The sequence below is a fragment of the Arachis duranensis genome, chromosome 2 (assembly GCF_000817695.3).
Source record: "Arachis duranensis cultivar V14167 chromosome 2, aradu.V14167.gnm2.J7QH, whole genome shotgun sequence".
Taxonomy (NCBI): domain Eukaryota; kingdom Viridiplantae; phylum Streptophyta; class Magnoliopsida; order Fabales; family Fabaceae; genus Arachis; species Arachis duranensis.
This window is the reverse complement of record NC_029773.3, coordinates 12,655,838-12,678,294: the sequence shown is the minus strand read 5'-3', so window position 1 is coordinate 12,678,294 and position 22,457 is coordinate 12,655,838. Positions and strand designations below refer to the sequence as shown.

General features: G+C 33.6%; 1 protein-coding gene across 3 annotated transcripts in view; it reads left to right on the top strand.

The window, feature by feature from the left end:
• Positions 1 to 18,052: 18,052 nt before the first annotated feature.
• Positions 18,053 to 22,457, top strand: part of LOC107473589 (uncharacterized) — an 8,056-nt gene continuing 3,651 nt past the window's right edge. Inside the window, exons 1-2 of one of the 3 annotated variants that reach the window (XM_052256565.1) lie at positions 18,086 to 18,387; positions 20,180 to 20,497. The gene's annotated coding sequence lies outside the window, so the exon portion shown is untranslated. Of the gene's footprint in view, positions 18,388 to 20,088; positions 20,498 to 22,457 lie in introns of those variants that run through there. The other 2 variants (XM_052256572.1, XM_052256570.1) reach the window with 2 other exon arrangements.

Sequence of the window (22,457 nt, the reverse complement as noted above, 5' to 3'; positions counted from 1 at the left end):
CATCAATTATAAAACACTAAAATCAATCTTCCACCAACACCTTCACCAATCATCACTCTTTCACTATCAATCTTCATCAACAACCTCATTCATGCTTTGTACCAAAAATCAACAATATACACTCATTGACACTCATTCAAAATTCAATATACCTCATACCTCAATATCATTATTTAACAACATTTACAAAATCAATTCATCAAGCATAATCAACCAACCAACATCAACAACCACTATAAATCTTCATCAATTCCAACAATTTATCACCAAATAATAACTAACATTAACCAACATCATAATACATCATTAGCACCAATAATCTTCAACAATCACCATCATCATACATATACCACAACAATCACATATCCAATTCAATCATATCCTATGGGCCACTAGCCTAAGTGTCCATAAACATTACATATTAAACAAAGAAAACCAAAATCATACCTTGGCCAATTCCCAATATACTCAAACACCAAACTTGGTTCCAATCAAGCTTCCACCAAGCTCCAAACCATCAAAGCCACACTAAAAGCCACCACAAGCTCCAAAAATAAGCTTCATACATACAACATAACCATACATCAACAACTAAAGCTCTTACTCTACCAAACCACAAGGATAAAGAGGTTCCTTATCTTATCCAATGAGATTAGGGGTAAAATCTATCAATTACTTGCTACTAGAGATCACATAAACAACCAAAATTACAAAATCTACTCATAAACCATACATGAAAATGTGCATAATCTAGGACTGGAAACTGGAATGTGAAGAGAGAGAGATCTTACCAGATTTCTTTAGATAGAAACATAGAGCTCAACAAGAGCTTCGCGTGACCGTAAACGGCTCATCAATCGGAGGTCCGTAGCTCAAGCTACAAGCAAAAGAAGGTGAGAGTAAATAGTACTCTTTCTTCTCCCTCTCCTCTCAACTCAGCAGCGCCCCCTCCTTCAAATGAGGGTGGAATAAGCTGAAAACCTCATTTGATGAGGGTTATATATGTTGGACTTGGGCTCACTTGGGTCCGGTCCAACCCGCTAAGTGTTTTTGGTCCGTTTGGCCCACTTTGAGCCAAAACCTTTAAGATTAGTGTCCGGTTTTCGATTCTAAATTATTTTTCTCCTTTCAAAAGAATAAATTAACTTTTAAAATATTATTTTCCAAAATACGTGGTACTAGAAAGTCTAGAGCCGGTACTGTCAACTTAAGCGCCAGTACGCATTTTTATAAAAAACTTTTTGAAAATGTACATTTTCCAACTCAGAAAATTTTACTGAAATCAAATTTCACATTTATATTTTCAAATTAAAACTTTTAAATTTTGAATCTATTCCGGACACTAAAATTATTTTATTAAAATAGTTTTATGTGAAAACACGGGTTCTTACAAACCACGATTGAAAGTGCACAAATGTTTCAAATAACTGTTACATATAGTGAAAATTGTTTTACAGTATCAACAAATCATAATAATAATGATGGAAAACAAAAAGAAAAAGAATTGGTATAACAGTAAAAGAACAAAATAATATCTTCGTAAAGCTCACAACTAAGTTACCTGAGAAGGATTAATTTCAAAAGCATGAGTTTCGTTCTCTTCAATAGCTGCTACTACCTCTGCTTCATTTAGTGACTTACCATGAATGCCTTCAATTTTATCTGCTGCTTTGCTAATTGCAAATTCATCCCCATTTGTACCATATAAGAGAAAAGTTCATATGAAATTTGAATTTCACTGGTTTAGTCAGAGAATGCACATTGCATAGTATTTAAGATACAGTAACATTTTCAAATGTTCACATCTAAAGTTGCACGCATCCACAACATCTATACCACAATCACATATTAAACAATACTAAAATTGTGAAAAAAAGAAAGGTACTTTCTGCACCCCCAAAATATCAAACAAATGCATCCTTTATGATAATAATTTCTACTAAGATTTAAACATGAAAATTTTAGCAGTATGCATATACTTCAAAGGCACATGCACACATCAGCAGTTGAAAAAAATACCTAACCAAGACAAAATAAGCTGAAAGCTTTCTGTTTATATCAATGCCTCAGGAGCTAATGTTTAAACACAAATAGTTCACTGTTCTGATCAATTTTAGCCAAAGTTATTTAAAAATAAAATAAATTAAAAAGGTGTTCGTAAGGAAGGAAGCCTGTAGAATGATAAAGCCAGAAAAATGTTCATGTTGCTATGCTTCAGAATGACACTCTCATCCACGCATCCATTTTCCTTCCGAAAAACACTTTAACAACAAATTTGAGAAGCTAAAAACTTGAGTTTTCTCAGTATTATGAACATGAATTCATATAACATGAGGCAAAAAGAAAAACAAAACAAAAAAGGTCCAGATTTGAAGTAAACCAGTTACAAAAATGGAAAGAAAATCGTGAATTTAAGAGAGAGGAATGTACCCAAAAGCTGAAATGCACTCTTAGACTCGTGATAACCCAATCAAGCAATCCCAGCAAGGTTGTAGAGGGAAAGGAAGAAGAGAGGGGGGACTTTACGGGCTTAGATGAGAGTGGAGTTGAAGTAAGTTCGGCTGGATCGAGAGAATCTGGATAGGCATGATCGAAATAGAGCCGATGAATAGCGGAGCATTCAATGCATATGAAGAAGCCATACGTAACGGACGCTCATGTTGGATTCTTCACATTGCAATCGAAACACATCTAAAGCAAAAAAATAAAAAATGAATTTAAAAATCACAAAAAATAAAAATATAATAGATTAGAAAAAAAAACTTGAAAACATCAAACTAAAAATCTCAAAATTGAAAATCTGGACATTAGAAGTGATCAAACCTTATTTTCAAAGAGCTTGTTTAGAAGTCCCTTGTAAAATGCCCAGAATCCCCATAGTTATAGCAGATCTGCTGCCACCACCGTCGCCGTGCATACCTCCACATCTGCGTCCTCCTTGGTTGCAATCCCTGGCCATATGCCTCATCCCCACCACAGCTGTAGTAAGCGCCAGAAGAACAACTGAATATAGTAAACAATGAAAATAGGAGATTATAAATATACTTGTTTTTTCAATTCAAAATTGAAATTTGAAATTTCACATTCTTTTTACTTGTTTGAAGAGGTGGAAAATAAATGTAGGTGAGAATGAATAAGAAATAGTTAGTATTCAAAGAGAAATTAAAGGAAGGAATTGTCAGAGTCAATACTAAAGCCAAAGGGAAAAATTTACAATACCATAGATGAATGATGACTGAATGGTAGAGGCAGAGCTCAGATGAACAAACATTGCATATATAACACCTTAAAGAACCCAACCCTCATGCCCTCCTCTTCAAGACACTTGAAATGCATTCCACTTACTTACCAGTGTGTCAAACAAAAAGAGCAAGCTGTTTAACTTGTCTTACCAGATTTCTAATGCCAACATCCAAGAAAAAACTTATCATGAAATCATCACAATTTAAACAATCAGCAAAGAAACTTTCCTGAGGAAGCTAATATGCACTTCGAAGATGCTACGAACAGCGGAGCAAACGATGCATATGAAGACCCTATACATAACCGACGCCCATGTTGGATTCCTCACATTGCAATCGAAATGCAACTGAAGTGAAAAAATAAAATCGAATTAAAATCACAAAATTTCATAATATGGAACAAAAAATTGAAAAACCTCAAAATTGAAAATTTATGGAATCGAAAGTAATCAAAGCTTGTTTTTAGACTTGGCCGTGAGTTTTCTTAACACTGTGCTAGGAATCAGAGAAAAAACAGAAGAGCTGGAAATAAAATCTTTTAGGTCAGAAATTGCTACAAACTCAACTACCACTTCTCCAAAATCTAATCTTAATACAATTTAATTAGATGGAAAGAAGGGGTAATGGGATATCATACCAGGAAGACAAAATGTTAGTCTCTATGAGGTCGTAGAAAAAGCAGTTAGCAGCAGAGGAAAAGATGAACTGCCTTCTCCTCCGTGGCCATGTGACCTATCCCACCGCAGTTGTAGCAAGCACCACCACCATTGCCTCCTCCCCTGTATCCACCACCATGCTCTTCACCGAGCGTAACAACTACAACCACGCTGCGGTATAATAGGAGGCAAAAAGAAAAATAAAACAAAAACAAAAAGTTCAAGATTTGACGTAAACGCAGTTACAAAAACGAAAAAGAAACCATGAATTTGAGAGAGAGAAAGAGAAATATACCAAGAAGATTACTGGAGAATCTTCCAAATGTTCCAAATATGCTATCTGTTTACAATGTCCTCCATCACCACCACGATAACGAATTGAAAAATAAGAAAATGGAGGAGCAACCACAAAACTGCAGTGAATAATAAAATTAAGGGGTTATAAATAAGTAAGAGTGATTCATATGGTAGTTAAATTCAAAATTTGAAATTCACTAAAATATTAGAAAAACAGGTAAAAAAAGGAGAAAACTGAAATGAAAGAGTGAATAACACTATTGAGAGTGAAAGAGAATAAGAGGAGGAGTTGTTAGAAAATATTAAAGATATTGAAGCAACTATACAAACTGAACAATGAATGCTGGGTTATAATTATACCCTTTTTTGCCATTCAAATTTAAAATTTTAGGTTTATGATACCTGTTAGGGGAAGAGGAAATAAATATTAAAGTAGAAGATGAAAGAGAATTAATTAAAGGAAAAAGTTGTTTTAAGAAGCAAAATTTATTTGAAAAAAAAATAATTGAATGAGAGACTACACATGAATTAACTATTTAGAGAATACCATAAAATGTCCAACTCTCAAGCTCTCTCTAACATGACATGTTAGATTTTCACTACCTGACAATCCTTTATTAATAATTTAGTATTAAATAGTATAAATTTTTTTGTTGTTGTATTAAAGATAACATTAATTATTTTGGTGACTAAAGATAACATTAATTTTAATCCAACAAAAACAAAGTCAAAATTAAGTTAAAATAAAAAATAATTTTTTATCAAATCTAATCAAAAGCAACTAATTTATCTATATCCATTTAACTTTTCCTTAATTTTATCTACCCCTATTTCAAAGTAAATTCGAAATCTCCTTTTAAACAGTAAACATGATTAAGAAAAAAAACCTGACTTTTGAATTTGATTAACTAGAAATCTGAATAAAGGTATTATACCAAATTAATTTTAAATAATAAAATTAATTATTAACAAGTTACAAAACTAATAAAGCGATCATAAAAATAAATTTTGATTTAAAAAATAATTAGTTTTTTTAATTAAACCAAATTGATTTTAAATAGTTTTTTCCTTTAAAACCGATTTTTTCTTAAAAATATTAATGAGTATATATCTAAATAGGTTCTTCAGTGTAATATCCTACCACACTTAATCTTATGCTTAAGTCATAAAATTGAGGTGATGAGGTATTATGACCTCTAAAAGCAAAAATATGCATATATATAATAGTGAAAAAGATATTTAACTAGGAGCCTTGAAAAACGGGTAAGACAAAATCACAAAAAGTAAAGACGCAACGCTCAAAAAAAGAGATAACTTGCGTACTAAGAAAGCTAAAGTTCGTAAGTTTAACTAAAACAGCAAGTGAGAATAGAGAATTAAAGATATAAAAAAATTAGCTCCTGACTCAGCCTGCGAAGCCAAGGCTGTCCGGAGAATATTTACATACATATAAACATATCCCAAAATTTAAAATATAAAAATAAACCCTAATTCTCCATAAACCTCTAAGAGGTACAAATAAGATAGCTGTTCAGAGAGTTAAGTACATATATAAACATAACTATATATCAAAATAAAATCCAGAACTGCTCCGCTATAAAAGTCCAGACGCCTACCAAGGAGCCTCTCAACCTGCATTTGAAAAACAATAACGCAATATGGGATGAAAACCAGAGGTTCTCAGCATAGTAAAAGTGCCACGCACATAGTACATAAGGTCCTGTGAATGCCAAAGACAATTCTAGAACGCCGACACTCAGATTATAAAACTTAAAGGATTTAAAGACGAAAGCCATAATCATTAATCAGGGTGGTCCACTAAAGTTCTTGATCTTTACCAAACACTAGTTAAAACCCTTAACAATTTTCCCTTCCTCCACAATCCTCCAAAATCACCAGCAGAATAGCACAAACAAACAAGGCAGATAAAGCAAACACAAGTAAAGTACAAGTAATGCAAGTAGCAAGTTTAACAGGTAAGTATGATAAATACATAGGCAAGCCCAATTTAATTTACATTCAAACAAAGTACACATACGCATATGATGTATGTCTATCCTACTGGCCGTGAGCTCACGTGTTGGTTACTTTGCCAGAACCCGACACATCCGGCAGCTAACCCAGATATCGTCCTCTCAAAAACTGGTGGGCGGTACACCACCACGAACCCCACCATTTCAAGCGGTACACTACCACGAACCTCGCAAGATCTTCAATTGGAAAAACAACACACACATGTGGGTGGTAAACCACCACGAACCCCCACAAAGCATTCACTTTTAAAACATGTGGGCGGTACACCACCACAAACCCCACATAACATTCACTTTAAAAATATGTGGGCAGTACACCACCACGAACCCCACATACATCTCGACACTGGACAAACGGTAAACCACCATGAACCTTGCCAGGTCAAACTTAAACAATTTCTATTTCAAAATCATTATACATATTCATCATTCTCAATTCATTAATCATACATCATCACGAATTCTACACTTTTCCAACCCGAACTTATCCTTCCAAACCTTTCTTCTCTTCTAAGTAACCTTGCTTTCCATAGTCTAATCTCATCACTTCCAACCTTTACTTCATCTCCAAGTTACCTCTATTCTCCAACTCCCTTTTTATTACTAAGCTTAGTATCCAAATTTAGAACTAAGAGTGTGAAAATAGAGGTTTAGGAGGTCAAACTGGCTTGAAAACACAAAATATCCATTTACAGAAAAATAGGGATATGCGTACACATGTCATATGTATGCGTTCGCATACATGCGATTTTTGCCCAGGTCACGCGTACGTGTGGGCCACGCATCGCGCACGCGTGAGTGTGCATGTTGGCTCATTTCGCGTACGCATAGACTCATTTGCATACGTATGTACGCGAGGCAGTAGCTAGCACATGCGTGTGAGAGGGTATGCGTACGCATGCGTGGGTTTTTGGGTAAAATTTTGGTTAAGTTAAAAAGCTGTAGAATTCAATTTAAAACCTCAAACTTCCAACATGCATAACTTTTTCGTTTCAAAATATTTTTCACCTGTTCTTTGAACGGCGTAAGCTTCACGGACCCAATTTTCACATAAAACAAGTTTAAAACTATTTGGGGTTTGGAAGCCGAGTTATGGCTCGCCAAAGTTCGGCTCAGAACTAATTTTTCACAAATGCAAAACTTCTGTTTTCATAAAACCCTACTCAAAGCACACTTTCTATACAGATTTCCAGCACAACAACATACCATTTCAATTACCAAAACCTCCACATCCTACATCTATCACTTATACTCCCATATACATAATCTCATACCTAGATTCAACCCTTAAGTCAATAAAATTCATCACAAATACATGATCATCCTCATCCTTGTCAAACATCATCAATTCATCATTCAACATGTTAGCACCAACATCAACAATAACCAAAATCCAACATTGTTCATCATATCTCATTAAAACACTAAGCAATTCACATACCCATACTTTCATTCCTATCCTATGGTCGTCTAGCTTAAGTTTTCATAGAACATTACATATTAAATACGAGAAACCTAAATCATACCTTGATCGATTTCAACATATATCCCAGACACCGCCAAGGCACCCAAGGCAACCTTCAAGTCCCAAAGCTTCCAAGGCAAGGTCTCCATAACTCCACCAAGATCCCAATGTCCACAATTCAAGTTCCCAATATATATATACCAACCTAATTCATACATTTGACACATACATACCCAAATTCAACATCCAACTCACATAGGCTAAGGAATTGCAGAATTTGAGAGTCCTCACCTTGTCTATGTCTTGATTGAGCAAAGACCCACAAGTTCCTCAAGCTAAACTTGGACCTAGAGAACCAAAATTACAAATTCTCAACATGGATTCTCACTAATTTTCGAAAACTAAGGGGTAGAGAGACTAGAGTGTTAGAGTGACTTACCAAAGAAATTGTTCAGATGGAATCGTAGATCTCGACGCGGTGGTCGTGTGGCCGCAAACGGTGCAGCGATCGAACCTCGAATTAGCAAGATATAGTAGTTTGAATGTGGTCCTGATTCGACCAGTTCGCCCTGTTTGGCTCAATTTTGGGCTAAATTCTTTGAAATTAGTGTCGAAATTCTTATTTTAATTTTCTCTATCATATTAAACCATAAAATCACATTTCTAATTATCTTGATTAATAATTAATTTATTGACTAATTATTTACTAATTTTTCGGGTTTTACACACAGTATGGACATTTTTGTTTCAAAGAAATTTTATTACATTGAGATCCTTGAACTTTACAAAACTAAGATATATAAGTTTCTATCTTAGCATGACCCATTATTTTCACTTGGACAAATAGGTCTTTAAAAGTGTGACAGAAGGACCTATATATCTTATTTTTGTAAAGTTCAGGGACCTAAGTGTAATAAAATTTTCTTAGAGACGAAAACATTCGATGTAAAATTTCTAAGGGACCTATTTCGATATATACTCAAAATTAATTTTATACAAAATCAATTTTAATTTATAAATTAATTTTGACAATTTAAAACCAAAAACGGTGGCAGAGTCCGAATTTTAAAGGTGATGCTGCCGAACTTTCTATAAAATCTAAGGCTTTGTTTGAAATGTTATTTAGTAAATTGTGGATTTAAGAATTATATTAGTTGATTTTGAATTGGTTAATAAAATAATGAATTATGCTTGAGTTTGATTTATTAAGGAAAGTATTATATCTTGAGTAACTTGATTATAATTGTTGAAGCGAGATGAAACATGTTTGATAAATAGAAAGCATTTGAAATTTAAAATGTCTGTGGGGATCGTGGTTATTTACTGTCCACCAGATTTAATATGAAATTGTTGTGGAGATCGTGGTTTTTTACCACCCATGTGCTTGTTGTTTTCCAATTGAAGATGTTTGTGGGGATCGAGGTGGTTTACCGCCTGTAGATGGTGGGGATCGAGGTGGTTTACCGCTCACCAGGTGAGGATCGTGGTACTGTACCGCTCACCAGTTTTCAAGAAAATGATATCTGGGTTAGCTACCGGACATGTCGGGTTGGCTGTATAACCGACTAATGAGATCATTAGCCATAGGGTAAACATGCATCATATGCATTTGCATGCTTTGTTTGAGTGTGAATTTGTTTTGGTTTGTCTAATTGCTTAACTGTTATTAACTGTTATCTGAATTATTTGCTATAATTGCTATCTATACCTGTGCTTTTCTTGTCTGTTTTGTCTGTGTTTGCTCTGGTGTGGTACTTTGGTTGATTGAGTATTGCTGCTGAATTGATGATAGTGTTGATTGATTCGTGGTTAGTTTCTAATTAAGATTTAGTAAAGTATGAAATACAAAGCTGGTTCAGCATAGACTTAATGAACCTATGTTTGGAACAGGTTGGTCATTCATATTGTTAGGAAACTTTTAAGATTTTTTTATAAGAAAAGTGAGTTTGGATTTCTGTATAATTAACTGATTTCTTTTATTGGATTTTCAGATGGTTAAATCGTCGGTTTTTAAAAGATTTATAAGACAACGATAATCACTGAGTTTGAAAATAATTTTTCTCATTAAATATCTTCTTATGACATTTCTAAAGCAATGATAGTTTAGTTCATAGGCCTGAGAAGCTAAGTGCAAGATACAACAATCCCTTATATCATGATGTAAATACATCAATACAAAAAATAGCATACTATAAACGAATTTATAGATAAATTTAGCATGGGATAAAATCTGTTAGAAATATTTATCTGTAATAAATAATTTTTTAGTAGTGCATGTTTTAGTTAGTTGTTAGTTCGATATAAAAAGTTAGTGCAGTCAGTTAGAACGATTGCTTTTGTGTAATTACTAATTATATAAGACAAGCATATAATGTAGAAAATGATGATGAATGAATTATAATCTTCATCTTCTCCAATTTTCTCTTCCTCTAATTCACATTTCTAATTACACTAATAACTTCTTTATTTATTCTTCCCTCCTTGTTTTATCTCCTTCGCTTTCTTCTCTAAATTCTTCACCCTTTACTCACAAACACACTCAACAGAGATTGATGAGAGTTTAATTCTCTCTAACCATGCAGCTTTCACAGGGTTCAGTGAGCGTAGAAGAGAAATCATAGCTCCGATCAATGAAATAAAGGTGAAAGATCTGAATTTGAAATCAAACTAGATTCATTGATTACCTTTCATTTTTTGCTTGCTTTTCAATTTGAAGCTGTTATTACTAATTTTTTTAATCACTTCTTGAATACATATCAATTTTCTTAATTGACGATAGGCACTAATAAATCAAATCATGCAGCTCCTATGGGTTCACAATCAATTGCAAATTTCTTGAATCAAATTTCTATAATTCAAGCTCATGTAGCTAGAACCACTATAAATTCGATGCAAGATCCGATAAGTTCCTATTTCATTTATCTAAGTGAAAGTCTGAGTAATCCTCTCATTCTAATTATGCTGAATGCAAGAAATTATTGTTCGTGGAGTAGAGTTATGCTTTTGGCTTTAAAATAAAAAAACAAGTTGAAGTTTATTGATGGATTCATTGTGAAATCAAATGAGCTTGATCCATTGTTTGAAATTTGGGAAAGGTGTAACACTTATATGGTGTCGTGGATAACTGTGTCTCTTAGTTTAGAAACCTTAGAAAAAGTGATTTGGAACAACAATGCCTCATATTTATGGAAAGAATTGAAACGAAGGTAGTATCAAGATGACAAATTCAAACTTCCTAAGTTACAAGAGGAGCTCTTCTAACTCAATGTGTAAACCCCGTTAAATTAGTAGATAATTAGTCAATAAATTAGTTTTTAATAAAGAAGATTAGAAATACGAAAATAATATTAACTTAGGATAAAGTTCATCGAAACGAGAAGTGCGACACTCATTTCGAAGAAATCAGTCCAAAATTGGATCGAGCAGGCCGAACTGGTTGAATTGGACCCAAACCAGGCCGTCGGTCCAACCGGACCAACCTATTAAATGAACCCAAGCCTTTCTTCTCCCTCATTTCAACAGAAACATAGCTGAAGCATTCACAGGGGAGAAGAGAAAGAAAAGCCTTCCGAACCCTTACGGTAAATCCAATTTGCCGTAACTCCTCCGTCCGAACTCGGATCGCCGCACCGTTTGCGACCACGCATTCACCGCATCGAACTCTATGTTTCTACTGGAACAATTTCATAGGTAAGTCATTAAATACTCCCATCCACTCTTTTTCCCCAATTCTTGAAAGTATGGTACGAGTATTAAATTGGATATATATGTGTTATAAATGTGTATTAGGTTGAAAATAAATAATTGGAGCTTGAAATTGTGAATATTGGAACTTGGAGGAAGCTGAGCCTAGAGTTTATTGAGTTTTAAGGGGCTGCCTTGGTTTTAAATAAATTGCTTTGGTCGCTACGTAGAAATCGGCCAAAGTATGGTTTAGGTTTCTTGCATTTAATATATAATGTTCTGTGAAACTTAGGCTAGATGACCATATGATAAGTTGGAATGCAGGCATGTATTGAATATTTAGAAATTTGTTGATGAACATGTTTGGTTAGTACTTGTTGGATAATTGATGATTTGAGTATGTGGTGGGGATTGTTATTTATGTTGATGTTGGTAAAAAATGTGGTTGATTGGTTGATTATATATGTACAAGAACAAGTGGTTGATTGGTTGATTATACGTGTACAAGAACATTGAATGAAAGCTTGATGGAATTGTTGAGGAATGAAATTGTTTAGTGTTATTGAATGGTGGTTAACGGAATGGTGTAGAACTTTATTGAGGTTTGTTGCTGGCAATTATGTTGATATTGATAGGTTTAATATTGAATGGAATGGAAATTTTGAATGAACATGAGGTTTAAAGAGTTTGCAAAAACTTTGGTTTTGGGCTAAATTTCGGCGGGCTATAACTTGGCTTTTGGAACTCTGAATTGATTTCAACTTGTTTTAAATGATAATTGGGTTCATGAAGTTTATGTCGTTTTAAGAACGAATGAAAAATGATTTAAAACGATTGAGTTATGCCCGTCGAAAGTTTGGATGTAGAATACATAATTTTGCTGTTAGTTTATCATGGATCTGCAGCTTTTTGGGTAATCTGCCAATTTTTTGAAGAAACGTACGTCCACGTGTACACGTGGGACAAAATTTTGCTGCGCAAGCGTGAGGAACTTTACGTGTATGTGTGATGGACCAGCAAGCATGTCCACACGTACGCATGGCTCACGCGTACGCGTGACATGAGGCACCCACTTATGCGTACGCGTGAGCCACTCGTACGCGTGGACCCTATTCCAGCAAACATGATTTTTTTTACTTTTTAAACTATATTTCAAACCTCTACACCTCTATTTTCATTCCTTTAGTCATGAATAGTAGTATTACACCTGATAATCAGATGACGTTAGGAAATAGAGATGACTTGGAGGTGATGTAAAACTGAAAAGTGATGAATTGATTATGAAATGTTATGGATGATCATGTATGATACTTGACTTGATAATCAAATGAATGATTATGTATGAAACTTAGCTTGAATGATTAAATGATCTGAGATACGAGATTCCCTAGATAAAGAGCTGTGGTTTACCACCACATGTACCAAGTTGAAAACTCGATACTCTATTGACCCTACGACGTAAGGGTGACCGAACACTTATAAATTTCCGAGAATGTTAACCCCCATTGAGCAATATTGATTATTTGAAAAAAAGCTATGCATAGACTCTTGGAGATGCACGTCGAGGGACAGTCTAAGGTTTTCGGACTTGTCGGGTTGGCTGGATAATCGACAGATGAGCCTCATCAGCCATAGGACAGGCATGCATCATATGCATATTACTTGATTTACTTGCTTGTGCATTAACTGCGTGTTATGCACTAAAATAGTCCTTGAGATTCCAATTGCACCAATTACGTCCCTAAGATTGAAAAAAATACACCACATTAGTCCTTGACCTATTTTCCATTAACGACGTGATGACATGGCATGATGACGTGGACTGTAAGTGACACATGTCACTTCATGATTTGACCACATGTAATGGTATGATGATATGGTGACCAGTGACACGTGGCATGCTGACGTGGATGGTTGTGCCACGTGTCACAATGTTATTTGGCCATGTGTCCGTTTGTGTCACGTGTCGCAACAGTATTCGTCCACGTGTCATCCAATATGTCATCGTTGTATATGCACCAAATTAGTCCCTCACTTTGCATTAAGTGACTCATTTTAGTACCTGAAATTGAATGCCGTGCACCAAACTAGTCCCTTCACCAATTTTTTCTCATTTTTTAATTTAAAATTTTAATATCTTAGATACACTAATTTCAATTCTATTTTTTCATATATCATTTAAATACAAGTGATCTCATAAAAAAATTTAAGATTTTAGTTTTAATTATATAGTTTTTTTAATAATTTAACATTGGTAAATTTTGTAATATATAAGTATGTTATTATAAAAAATAATAATATAATTGATTAGACAATTTTTTTCATAAAAAATGTGTTTTTAACAAGAAATTAATAATTAAAATAAATATTTTTTATGAAATACACGTTTTCGTTATGTATAAATGAGCTAGATTGAAGGACTTTAAGCACCCTCACTACCATCTTTGACCTCTGCAGTCTAGACGAAAGAGGTTAGAGACGGTAATGAGGGAAGCTTGAAATGCCTTCATGTCAACTCCAAGACGGCAGTTATTAGGGGTATCCGCAAGAAAAAAATATTTTATAAAAGTACTGAAATAGGTCGGAGATGGTAATGAATGTGCTTGAAAAGCCTTCACGTCAACTCCAAGTCGGCGGTTAGGGTATTTGCAAGAGAAAAAATATTTTATAAAAATACTTTTATTTGAAAAATATGTGACAAAATAGAATTGAAATTAATGCATTCAAAAATATTGAGAATTTTGAATTTATAGAAAAAAATGAGAAAAAACTGGTGAAGGAACTAGTTTGGTGCACGACATTTAATTTCAGGGACTAAAATGAGTCACTTAATGCAAAGTGAGGGACTAATTTGGTGCATATACAACGATCACGTGGACGAATACTATTATGACACGTGGCATAAACGGACACGTGGCCAAATAACATTGTGACACGTGACATAACAATCCACGTCAGCATGCCACGTGCCACTGGTGACCACATCATCATACCATTACAGGTGGCCAAATCATGAAGTGACATGTGTCACTTATAGTCCACTTCATCATGCCATGTCATCACGTTGTTAATGAAAAATGGGTCAGGGACTAATATGGTGCACTGTTTTCAATCTCAGGAATGTAATTGGTGCAATTGGAATCTCAGGGACGATTTTAGTGCACGACGCCAATCTCAGGGACCATTTTGGGGTTTAACTCTGTACTTACCATGCTAAATGTATATTTTTTTACCTGCAGTATTTGTAACCTTCTTGTGTTTGCCATTATCTGTTTATCTGTCTGTGAAATACTGACGAAAATGGAGGTATGGAGGAATGGCAATAAAGGACTTAGATTTAAGGTTAAGTTAAGTTAGGCTTAGATACTCTTAGAAAATTACCTTTTATAGCTTCTGTTTAATACTTTAAACTTTGTAATATGAGTGTTGGCATTCTAGGATTGCCTTTGGCATTTCCAGGACCTTATATATTATGTGTGTGGCACCTTTACCATACTGAGAACCTTCGGTTCTCATCCCATACTATGTTGTTGTTTTTCAGATGCAGGTCAAGAGACATCTCGTTAGACGTGTGGTTACCGGGTTATTTTGTTGTACAATGATGTATATATATGTACTTAGCTCTCTCTCTCCGCATAACTTGTTCTTTTGTTCCTCTTAGAGGTTTATAGAGAGACAGAATTTTGTTTATGTACATTTGAGTTTTGGATATATATATACTAGTTTTATAATCTTATGTTTGATGGTTATGGTTTTCTTAGCACGCAAGTTAACTCGTTTCTTGAGCGTTGCGCTTTTATTTCGCGATTTTTATTTCCCCTATTCTTTAAGGCTCCTAGTATATTACAATCTTTCTGCTATTACATATATACATTTTATTTTTAGGTCGTAATACCACACCACCTCTATTTTACGACTTAAGCGTAAAGTTCAGTATGGTAGAGTGTTACAAAATGCAAGAGATGCAACTATAATAGCTTGCTACACAAAGCTACAATCGATTTAGAAGGACTTGAACAATTTCAGGTCAATTCCAAAATGCATTTCTTGCGAACAATCATGCACATGTGGACTGAATGTCTGAATGTAATGCGAGAATTCAGGAGAAAGAGTTACACAATAAGATTTTTGAAAAATTTTAATGATCAATATACTGTTGTTAAATCACAATTAATTTTGATGATTCTTATGCCTGATATAAACAGTGTCTTTTTTATGTTAACACAAAAGAAAGACAATTTAATAATTGCCAAGATACTAAGATCTTCTTTAATAAAGCATTGCCTTCATATCAATCGAATGATGAAAGAAATAGTGGGAAATATTAAGGTAATGACTAAAGTAAAGCTACTAGAATGCAATGTATATTCTGTGATAAATTATGATACTATTCATACATGCTATAAATAGCATGGCGTGCACATTTTTGTTGTTCATTTGTTCTTCTTTATTAGAGAAAAGAGAACTAAAAATTCAAGAGTGTATTTGTTTAGTTAGAAGTTTTATTCGTAAAAAGTTATTCTTTTTGTAATTCTCATTCAACAACAGGCAAACACATTTTCGCTTGCAAGAGTTATGAAAATGTTAGGGAAAGTGCTATGGTGCTTATGAAAAATTTCTTCAGCAGGTGAGAAAAAGTGTTCGCAAAATATGGAGACGACACATGTGAGATTTTGGGAATTATGAGGAGACAAATTCTGTCCAAAAGCAGAGGTTATAAGAGTTGTAAGTTAATAGAATTAGATTAATTCTGAAAACATAATTATAATTATATTATTGGGTCCTGTTAGTGTGAAGTTGCAGCCCTATTTTGGAAGTGTGTCAATGATATGGGTTTTTGGGTTTCGAAAAAAATTGAGAATTCAAAAATAATAACAGTAAAAATTGCATGGGCTGAAACGGACATTACTTATAATAATAGCATTGGATATTAAATTAGGAGTAGTAATAAGCATCTAAAACTTTAATATTTTTTCATAAAAAACACATTTTTAATTTTATTTTTATATTAAAACAAATATTTGTTTACTAACTAACTCATTAGTTTATATTTATTATATTATCATTTGCTATATGTATTTATCGAAAAATAATATTAATAAATATTATATAATCTTAAAAAATATTATATTATTATTAATAAAAATATTTGATTTTTTTTATTTATACATATTTAATTATATTTATATTAATAATCATGACTAATAAAAAAAACTTAATTTAAATATAAGTTAGTCTAAAATTAAAATAATCAGTAACAAAAATTATTACATATATTGATACAATATATATTTGATCTTTTTTATTTAATTATTCCACAACAATATATATAATTTAGTATAATTACATATATTCATCCAATATATATCAAGCAAATTTCAAATGATTAATTTAATGTATGAAAATAATAACTACTGTAATATAATTAAGAAAATTATTCATAATTTTATTTTCCACCTTTTTATGTTATTAAGATATTAAATAATTATTTTAATAACAGTTTTTGGACTTTGATAAATGCAATATATTATTTTTGGACTTCGATAAATAATAATTATTATTTTCATACATTAAATTAATCATTTGAGATTTGCTTGATATATGTTGGATGAATATATGTAATTATACTAAATTATATATATTGTTGTGAAATAATTAAATAAGAAAGATTAAATATATGTTGTATTAATATATGTAATAATTTCTGTTACTGATTATTTTAATTTTAGACTCACTTATATTTAAATTAAGTATTTTTTTATTAGTCATAGTAAAAAATATTTATTTTAATATAAAAATAAAATTAAAAATGTGTTTTTATGAAAAAAATGCTAAAGTTTTAGATGCTTATTACTATTCCTAATACAATATCCAATGCTATTATTATAAGTAATGCCCATTTTATCCCATGCAATTTTTACTATTATTATTTTTTAATTCTCATTTTTTTTCGAAGCCCAAGAAGCCATATTATTGACATACTTCCAAAAAAGGACCACAACTTTGTACTAACAGGGCCTAATAATATAAGTACTATGTTTTCAGAATTAATCTAATTCTATTGCCTACAACTCCTATAGCCTCTGTTTTTGGACAAAATTTGTCTCCTCATAGTTCCCAAGATCTCACATGTGTCGTCTCCACATTTTACCAATACTTTTTCTCACCTGCTCAAAGAATCTTTCGTAAGCACCATATTTCTATTCCAAATGTCAGATGACTTTAGGATTTTTTTTAAGATTATTAGAAAAACAAAGACTCAAAATTTCACACATTTTTATTAGTACAAAAAATTGTAAATTTGTTTCTACAGTCCATAGTTGATTCTAAAAATATAATTAAATATATAAATTAATAAATTTCTATATCTTGATTTATATAGGTAAATAAGTTTTTTGTTTTAAAAAAAAAGTGCACACTTATTTATCAAACTTGGCTCCATTCGGTTAGTTCGACTAAAAAATTAGTTATTTAGTCACCTGATCAGATTGAGCCATGGTTCTAAAAATTGGATCGAATCGATAAGTCAAATCATAAAATCGCTATTTTGAAAAGTTGCTTTAAAATTACTGAACCGGCCGGTCGGTTCGAATTGAAACCTGGCCGGTGTTATGAAACGGCGTCGTTTATGCATTTTGTTTAAAAAAGAAGAGCCGGTTTTCCTCCTCAGTCGCCTGAAGCCCGTGCCCCCCTCTCGAGCCCCATTCCTGATTCCTCAGTCTCATACATACTCTCATTATTCCTCCCCAAAAAACAACCCTAGCCTCCATCACGCTGCCGTTTGTCTCACCATCGCTGCTTGGTTCGTCGTACTCGAAGGCCCTTCCATTCCCCCAACGCCAGTGTCTCTAGGTCCTGCTCCACCGTCGTCCCTCTATCGTGTTCGTCGCCAGCTCCCGGTCGTCCGTCGCCAGCTCGCCAGGGTTCGTCGCCAGCTCGCCAGGGTTCGTCGCCAGCTTCCCGTCATCTGTGGCTCTCCCTCATATCCCTGGTCACTGCCCTCGCCGAAGGTAATGTCTCGGATGCTCCATCAGTGCTCGGTGCTTTTTCCTGGTTGATTGCCTTTGCTCACTGCTTGATAATAAATTTTAACTCTTGTTACTGGCTTGTTTGTTCTGGATTGATTAACTGTTACTGGCTTGTTCTTGTTTGTTCTTGGTTGATTAACTGGCTTGTTTTTGTTTGTTCTGGGTTGATTAACTGTTATTGACTTACTGATTGATGATAAATTGATACCGATAAATTGTTACTGGTTTGTTCGTGCTTTTATTTTTTTTGTTATTAAATTTTGTTAAAGTTTCTTGATGATAAATTTTGTGCTCATTGTCTGAATACTTGAAATTTAAGTTGGTGCTTAATACTCTTATTGTATCACATAGCTCACTACTAGTGCCTGTTGTTCGTGTTTGTTTTTTAGTTCAGAAATTATTAAATTATATTGATTATTGAATGGCTCTGCTCACTACTGCTATGCTGTGTTGTACTCTGGTTTGTGTCTTCTTCACTGTTATGTTGTGTTTTTTGGGTCTTTACTGTTCACTGCTGAGCTTTTTTGTGTTTAATTAAGTCAATTAAAACTATACTTTGGGTTTAATTGTGCTTAGATTGTTAAGTTAGTTAATTTAGCATATGTTCTGCTGTGCTGTTCTTGTGCTGATGTTTTGTGATTTGTGATTTCTTTGCATAGTGATGTGCTGCTGGAAATTGAATTGCTGTTGTTTTGTGTGTGTTTGTGTTTATTTTACTGTTTTGTGATTTAATTATGTTTAGATGGTGACTGTCTTTATGATTGTTTATTTCAGTTATGTAGGATCTTTGTGATTTTTTTGCATAGTGATGTGCTGTTGGAGATTAAATTACTGTTGTTTTGTGTTTGTGTTTTACGGTTTTGTGACTTAATTATGCCTAGATTGTGACTGTCTTCATGATTTATTGATTTTAGTTATATAGGATTTTGTATTTTTTTTTTTGCATAGTGATGTATTGTTGGAGATTGAATTGCTGCTGTTTTGTTTTTGTGTTTTAATTTTGAGTTTGCAGTTAAGTGCATGTTTGGGCGCCATTATTTTGTTAAAAAAAGAAGATCTTTTTTATTTTTTAACGTGTTTGACAAATTTCTAGTAGTAAAAGTAAAAGCACTAGTAAAATCAAAAAAAGATCTTTTTTGAGAAGGTGTAATTTACATCTTTTTTTAAAAGATTTTTTTTCCTTAAAAAAAAGATGTTTTTCATGTAATAAATAAACAAAAAAGTACTTTTATATTGTTATACCCAAACATAATTGATAGATAAAAAGACTTTTTTACATGAGATATCCAAACATAAAATTACTTTTACTTCTCTATAAGATCTTTTAAAAAAAGATAACTCGAAAAAAGATCTTTTTTTAGAAGCTCACCCAAACAAGCCCTAAATAAGTTTATAAGACTTTGGGTGATGACATTTGTATAGTGTTTTAAATTTAGAAAACATCTTAAAATTTATATTAGACTAAAATTATGTTTTAAGATATTTATTTATAATTATTTATTATTTTATTATAACGATTTTTTTAATTGGACCATAATTGAATTGATTGAACTAATAATTAATAAAATAATAAATTAATGACTAGAGCAGTGGTTTGATTTTTAAAACCTTGTATTTAACCATTCTCCGAACTGTGGTTTAAGCATCGCGAAAAGAATTTGATCTGACTTATGTTTAAGCAAAATCGGAGACCCGGCCGGTTTTCATAACCCGGACCGGGTCATGCTTAATTTTTTTAAAAAACATTTGAAAACCACGGCGTTTTCTATTAAAGGAAAGCCAAAACCCTAATCGGCTGAGCGAACGTCTCCTTCCTCTTCCTTCTGGCACCAACCAGGCCACTCCTCAGTGTCTCAGTCTCGTCACTCTCTCATCTCTCTCACTGTCGCTCTCGCACTCAAGATCTCTCGTCTCCGGTCTCTCTCACTGCCTCCGATCCCGCACTCAAGCTCGTCGCTGGCGGCAGAAGCAGCACGTTCCGCAGCTGGTCGTCGTTGACGTCTTCTTGCTTCGAGCCTCGCCTCAGCAGCTGGTCCCCGATTTTTTGAGTTCCAATAAACTCCCCTGTTCTTTCTGGCTCAATTTTGTTGCTGTAATTCATCTCTGCACCTTGATTTTGTTGCTCAAAGTTGAATTTGTTGCTGAAAATATCACAACAACAACAACAACAACAACAAAGCCTTATCCCACTAAGTGGGGTCGGCTACATGAATCAAACGACGCCATTGTGCTCTGTCATGTATCATGTCTACAGAGAGACCGTTTACATGTAGATCTCGTTTGACCACCTCATGGATGGTCTTCTTAGGTCTTCCTCTGCCTTTCGCCCTTTGTCCATCTTCCATCTCATCCACCCTCCTGACTGGATGTTCTATCGGTCTTCTTCTCACATGTCCAAACCACCTGAGACGCGATTCAACCATCTTTTCCACAATGGGTGCTACTCCAACTCTCTCCCTTATATCTTCATTCCTTATTTTATCCAATCGCGTGTGACCACTCATCCATCTCAACATCTTCATCTCTGCCACACTCAGCTTATGTTCGTGCTCCCCTTTAGCCGCCCAACACTCCGTACCATAAAGCATAGCCGGTCTTATAGCGGTGCAATAGAATATTGACATCAACATTGCTTTTAAAACATCTTTCCTTTATTACTCTATTATAGAATGCATTGGATAAAGATAGGGAACATCAACCTGGTCTCCTTGAGGAATATCACTTAAGGAATGGAAGAAGCCATACTTACGGCCATTTTTCTGTAGAAAAAGAGGTAATTTAAATCTCACATTTAGATTTTTTCCCCCTTTTCTGGGTGCTATATATATTTTTTGATATGGCGCATGGGTTAAAGATAATGTGTTTACATACCAGGCACTTAATGGTGCGACAAAGGGATCGCAAGGTGGATATATTTCTGAGGATGGGAAACTGATTCTTGATTTCATACAAGCCATTCATGCTGCGGAAAAAAGGCAGGCTGACTTAGATTCACATGTTTTTAATGAAGAGAAGAAAGTGTTGAAGGTTTGGGCTATATCATGGATCATTTCTATGACTTACTGTCTACTCTCTGAAATCTTCCCTGTATTTGTGTCTTTTGCTTTTTATTGTTTAGTATGATGATGAACTTTTTTATATTAACTTGCATATCATGCTGTTCTTGTTAGGAAAAATATGAAAAGAAGTTGAAAGAGGCAGCTGCCAGGGAACTTATGCTTGCTGAAGAGGCTGCATTGTTGGACAAGGTGAACACGTTTTTCTCTTCTCTAGTCCATGGGTTGGAATGAGTAAGCCTGCTCCAATTTTCCTAAACAGAGAGCTAGTCAACAGTCATGTATAATGGATTAAGTGTTTGTTTCGATGTATGCACTTTTTATTCAACACATTTACATAGTCTTGTTTGTGAATATGACAATTGGGTAAATTACTATTTTGGTCCCCAATGTTTGGGTCAAATCCTAATTTGGTCCCTAACGTTTCAAATGTCCCATTTCTATTCCAAAAAGTTTTAAACGGATTCAATGTTGTCCTACCATTAAATTTGACACGAATAATTAACAGTGAGTGATGTGGACATTAATGTTATTGTTAACTCATATCTTCTTCCGTATTAGAAAAGCATTACCAAAACCTTTTTATAACATTTTCTCTTCTCGATTTCCTTCTTGTAAATAAACCCTAAATCCTAATCATCAATGCTTCAAAATCAAAGGAAAAGCTTTTACGTTGATTATCGTTGGTGGGTTGATTTACTTTCTTTTCTATTCAATACACTAATTGTTTATATCAAATTTAATGATGGGATAACATTGAACTCGTTTGAAAATTTGTGGGATTGAAATAGGACGTTTGAAACATTTTGGGACTGAAATAAAACGATTGAAACGTTAGGGGCCAAATTAGGATTTGGCCGAAACATTGGAGACCAAAATAATACTTTACCCTATGACAATTTAAGCAATACCATGCTATCTTGAGTTTGACTCAATAGTATGGCAGGTCTAATAATAGTACTTTTTAAGAAAAAAACACAGAAGGAAAGTCACTTC